Source organism: Eschscholzia californica, unplaced genomic scaffold (genome assembly GCF_041429995.1).
Source record: "Eschscholzia californica isolate CP2 unplaced genomic scaffold, dmEscCali1.0.p SCAF_5, whole genome shotgun sequence".
Classification (NCBI taxonomy): domain Eukaryota; kingdom Viridiplantae; phylum Streptophyta; class Magnoliopsida; order Ranunculales; family Papaveraceae; genus Eschscholzia; species Eschscholzia californica.
Genome location: NW_028238472.1, coordinates 27,638,557 through 27,644,222, shown reverse-complemented (window position 1 = coordinate 27,644,222; position 5,666 = coordinate 27,638,557).

The following is a 5,666-nucleotide window of genomic DNA, read 5'->3' as shown; positions in this document are numbered from 1 at the left end:
CTACGACCAGCCTTCCTTCTCCTAGCGCTCATTGACATCGTATGCGGGTCATCGGGATCGGGAACATCATATATGAAATGACTTGATCCGTGAACGCAACCCTTGGCTTACCAAATATTGGCCAGGGAATGGACCAATTCCTTCATTCAATGCATATTGATTGAGAATCTGTGCAGGAGATCGGGTTGTGGATCTAATCGGCTCCATCAGACCACCTGCCTCAGAAAAAGTAATCAGAAAAGAAAGATCAGATTCAGAAAAAGTCGAAGAGACGGGGCTGCTACCGTTGTGGCAAGACTGGCCGCTTCATAAAGGACTGCAAAGCCAAGTTGGCAGATAGTAAGGCCGCAACGACAACCTCGCAGGGAGAAGTGCACCATGTATTTTAGATAGGGGCCTCTCCCTAGTAAGCTTGGTGAATAGCCCGGCAAGAAGCTCATGCTTAGCCCCCAAGTCCCCAGGATCCTTCTTGGGGTATGAATGGTCATGGATTAATTCTGTGAAGAACTCGTCTAGTCGACGGAAACCGAAATGTTTCGAATCCATTCTACGTTTATGGATTTCTTTCCTGACCACGTCCTCAAGGACCCTTCTTATTTTGTTTTCTTTGATAGAGATCTTTTCAGGGCATGTAAAATTGACTGAATTCGGTCCGGATCCCTTTCATGATACGGATCCATATCGGGTTCAGGGGCCTCCTCCGCGGGAACTTGGACATCTTCCTGTGGATCCTGATTGAGATCAAGGAACCATGTATCTTTTGAGCTAGACCCAAAGTAGTGATAAATTTAACTTTCCTGATCCCAAGATTAAAAATCCTGAAAAACACATTTTTTTTTAAGAGAATCCTAAAAAAAAATAAGTACTAGTTTGATTCATTTTTATAGTACTAGTAGTACTCAACAAGTTCTGAGGGAATAATCTCTTTCTTAAGCAAATGGCCTCTTATCATGAAGAACCTTATACCGTTTGAATTTGGATCTTTTCTTCCTCAAGTAGAGGAAGGAGAGTCTCTAACCAACATAATAACCGAATCCTTAAACCAAAACATGTTTGGCGCTTCCTCGGAGGGATCTCCAGCTTCCTCGACATCACATATTGAGGAAGAACAAACCTCACTGCAGTCAGATGATGGAGATCCAAGTAGTTAAGATTCAGATAGTCTTATGTCCGAAGAACCTTCAGAATCTCTCGACGTCGCCTATCGACTTCAAGGCGGCATCGAGAACGTTCTCAACGAGGTCATAGAGACATTGGGCTATCACAATCTGCCCGAGGATGCACACCATGTTCCGGCGCGAATGCCCGGGAGGGAACGACCAGCCGGGGAAAAGCCTGCCTTATGAGTCACCTTAGCCGACCTATACTGCAATAACCCGATGGGGGGATCGGTTGGAACGCGGGCTAGCCGGCCGGGAGGTTCGATTCCTCCCCGATCCCTTGGAACTCGATCCATGTAAGGAAGCTCCTTATCCTGGGAGAGCATACTCCAACATCGGAAATCTCTTAGTTCTGATGGAAATCTTTTTCCGAAAGTGACTGGTTCAGCTATCGGAATGGCTTTCTGTCCCCCGGATAACCTGCATAGAATCACCGGGTCAGAAAGCCTCCGGAGATTCGCAGAGGAGGGAGCCAAAGCCGTAGAGTACGTCGGGGAGGGGCTCATCCGGGATTCAGAGAAGGGAATAACAAAAGGCTTGTAGAACGTTTTATCGCAGTAATCGCAGATGCTATAACACTGTTATCACGGCGACGGATGGGTGGAGAGCCGAGTCGAACATATTTCAGACCGTGGATGTATGGTTACATTATAGCATTGTGTGATGAAAAGGAACCAGTGAATCTCAGCATGCTTGTTCCTTCCTCCCTAGCTAGTCGATTGAATCATCTCGAAATATATGTCTGAAGCCAATTCGAAGCTCTTTTCGGTCTCATATCCGTGACACCCTACTCTGGTTGGGGAGAAATCACCTACGCTTCCGGGAGAATCGGGAAGGAAGATTTTCAAATGCCCAGTCCCAAATCCATGGGACGACTTCGGAAATGAGAGATGGCACGAGAATTATTTCAATGTTGTCAACCGATACTTGCATTCATGGCGTGTTCCTCATCCAGGGGATGCGGAGCAAGGAGTATAAAGAGAAGCCATGGAATGAATTTCGAGACGTGGAGACTGGTACATACAGAACCAGACGCCTGTGTCAGATGCGGAAGCCGAGTAAGCCACGTCTTCATCCCAGATGGCTAACTGATGCATTCGCCCCCCCCCCCTTAACACTTAGGGCCTTAAAGCTCGCCCCTATCTCTAAAGGGGCTTATGCACTCCACTCGCTGGGTAATATAAAAAAAGAAATAGTACAACTCGATGCAATTTACAAAAAGGCGGCTGGAGTGAAGGGTCAGTATCCGTTAAAGCTACCAATTCAAAGTAGGAGCTTCAGGATATGAGAAATTTACGGATGCCCGCCCTATTAAGTTAAGTAAAGGTGAAAAAGATAAAATTGTTCCAGCGGGAATGCAATTTACTTATAGGGGAAATTTTGATTTGGGGGCGCCGAATTGTTTGATTAGATACATTTCACATGAAGGAGAAGATTTGGATGCTAATTCCTCGCCCGCTTTACTTAATAGGGCGGGAGTAGGGGATTTCAAAATAGTGCAGGCAACCTCGCGAGTAGGCTAATGCTACTAAATGCTGGAAAGAAGGGAAAGCATAATCGGGTGGAAGGCATCCCGGTGCACTTGCGATGCCTGAAGCAATTCCAGGAGATCTGCGCTGGGATTCTCTGCAACTGCTGGGCCACCTTCTACGACTCAGACACTTCAGACCTTCTAGGGGGCGTCGGCGGAGGCAAGATAGAAGGTATGACTGGGGCTGCGGGCCCCTTGAGATGGGCCCGGTTGATAGATGCGTCCGGAGCGGGTCACATCATTGATGGATTTAACAGCCGGTTCTGCCGCCAACTGGGCCGCAGTGAAGGACTTTGGCGAAGGCAGCGTTAGGATGGGCATGGGACCGGGGAGAATCACTGGATGTTTTTGCTACATTGATATCGTGGTTCAAATCCTTTGCCGCTGGATACGAGACGCTCCTTCTTTGCATTTATTGCGATTCTTTCTCCACGCATAATTGGAATAGTCTTATTACTCCAAAGAAATCCATTTCCGTTTTTTTTCAAAAGAGAATCATGTTCCTATATTAGTTTTCGCATGAATATACATGAGAATTGTAAAGGAATTCAAACCAGGTGTATGGGTGAGGCGAAGATCAGGCTCAGGTACGCGCCGCAGTTTTGGATTAGGCTCGGTTTTCTTTAAGAGTTCTTCTGAAGGCAGAATGCCTTCCATGGAAGCGAAGCGGCGGCCTCCCAGGAGGAGGCCCCCTTTTCATTTCATCGAGGTTCGCGGAAGAACCCACCAGTAGGAGGAAAGCCGCACGAAGAAGCCGCTCTAGACAGCGGCTCCCTCGCAGTAGATCCCAAATCGGAGATCAAAATCTTTCTGTCCAGGAAGCAAAACTGGCGGCTGCGAGGATCTGGTAGAAATGATTCACGATAGGAGGTTCCTAATATTTCCATTGATGCGGAATGTGCATCCAAAAGGACAGAAGAAATGAAAGAGAGGGGTCTGTTAAGTTCTATGACAAGGCTCCGGCCCCAGCCCCAAACAAAGGCCATCTAAAATTGGTTGCCAGATCAATTTGAGGACCAAGAAAGGGTATGCGCTAACGCCTATATTATATTAGTAAGGTCTCAGAGAGCCTTTTTTTGTCAAGTAAGGGGCGCCCCCTACTAATGGGCCTCTCCCGGTGGTCGAGCGACTTCGTTCCTTGTTCCCTCTCAAGTGGTATTGGACTCTCTTTTCTTTTGGTTGTACTTTCTTAATCTTCATATTGTAACTGGTATGACTTCGTGTGGCATGGCATTTTTTCATTATGGATTGGCTCGGGACGGACTTGAGGGAAGTGGTTTAGTAAGTTGCTTCCTCTTCCTTTCTGTTGCATTCTCCCCCTATAAGAAGGAATTGGATATTGGTCTTTCACTTCTTGTTCTTTGTCGAGGTGAAAGAATCTTGTATATTGTAGACTTGATAGGGAAGCTATTGGATTGTCTTGTGGTGGTTTCTTTGTTTTCCTTTTGAATAGCCTTTTCTCCTCTATTGCTTTCATCTCCTATCTTCGTACTCGTAGTCCATCTTCATCCTCCGTGTGGTGCATCTTTCTTTCCTCTCCCGTTGTCCGATCAGTCGAGTTAGCTTCACTCTCTCTCCCTGTAGCCCAAGCCATCAAGTCAGTTATGTGCCTCACCTTCCCTTTAGTTGATAGAGATTCATTCTTTCATTCGTTAAAGCCCTCGTACGGCCGATCAGCCATCAGTAAGTGCCCCTACCAGTAGTCAAAATATCTTTCAGAACCTTCATACAGCCCACAACCCTCTTCCAGCCCCCAGCCATCATACAGGGTAAAGCCCTCTTGCTACTCTAGCCTTCCTTTAGCCTCCAGCCTTTATTGAGTGCCCCTCATCTTCAGATGCTGATGGATCCCGTGCTTAAGAAAGTAATGATAAAGATTCGGCACTAAATCGAGGAAGTATAGTGAATTATTGGAGAAAGAAGATGCTTCGGATCAAAAAAGAAAAATCGGAACGAAATCTGTCCCAATCGGGGTAGGAAACCACCAACACCACAAAGAAGTCATTGGAGGCACTACCGTGGAGGAAAGTCTGAAGCCCTCTATAGCACGTGCTCGTAAAGTTTTCCCTGCTTTGTTAACCAAGACACGCTCTACCAAATAACACGGAGAGATATAAATCAAGAGCTCCCACTAAAAAGAGAAAAGGTCGATGCAAGCGAGTGGATTGCAGATAGGGCTCGATAAAGTTGAATTGGGCCGAGCAAGGGTAAACGTAGTTGAGAGAAAGGGCCCAAGCCCGGTGAAGAGATCTTTTGGTGCAGGTGAGTTCGTTTGCTTCGCCTGGGGAGGATCCAATCTATTCTATTCCATCCAATAGCTTAGAGATCATCAAACCGTGGATTTTGAGCCTTTTCTTCAATGGTTAAGTTTGAACTCACTTCTCATTCCGGAATTATAAAAAGAAATGGTGATCGGAGCATTCCTCTTCTTTAAGTTAAGCTGGCGGATCAACAAAGCTAACGACGAACCGCACTATTGGGCTCTCCTGCCATGTGAAAACCGGCCCTTTGCATGGTTTTTCGAGCCGATCGCCTTGCCTTGATTAGTGGATATTCACTTTTTGGAGTTGAAAACGAATAAGGGAAAGTTTAGGTAGTTGGGAATTCCTTTTCTTTTTTCGGCATGCCGCTTCCACGAAGACTTTGAGCTATGGATAGGCATCGAAACACAGCCAGCCCGCACCATTAGCTCATACTTTTGTTGGGGAACTTCCAGCTATTAAGGAGAAGATGAAGCTTTGTTCAACAATTACAAAGAAGTAAGATGCCCGTTTATTCCGTAGTTAAGGACCACCTCTCATGTGAGAATAGATCGGTATTTCGAAATCATAGCTTATGCGATCACACAATTCAAGTAACAGAAGAGGCAATCCATGCCGGCATTTGAACAGACAGAACGTCCCGTCCTCGCGAAGCACAGTTGGAATCATCACCGCGAGTCCTGCCTATTGCCACGAGCCTATCCTATTACCATT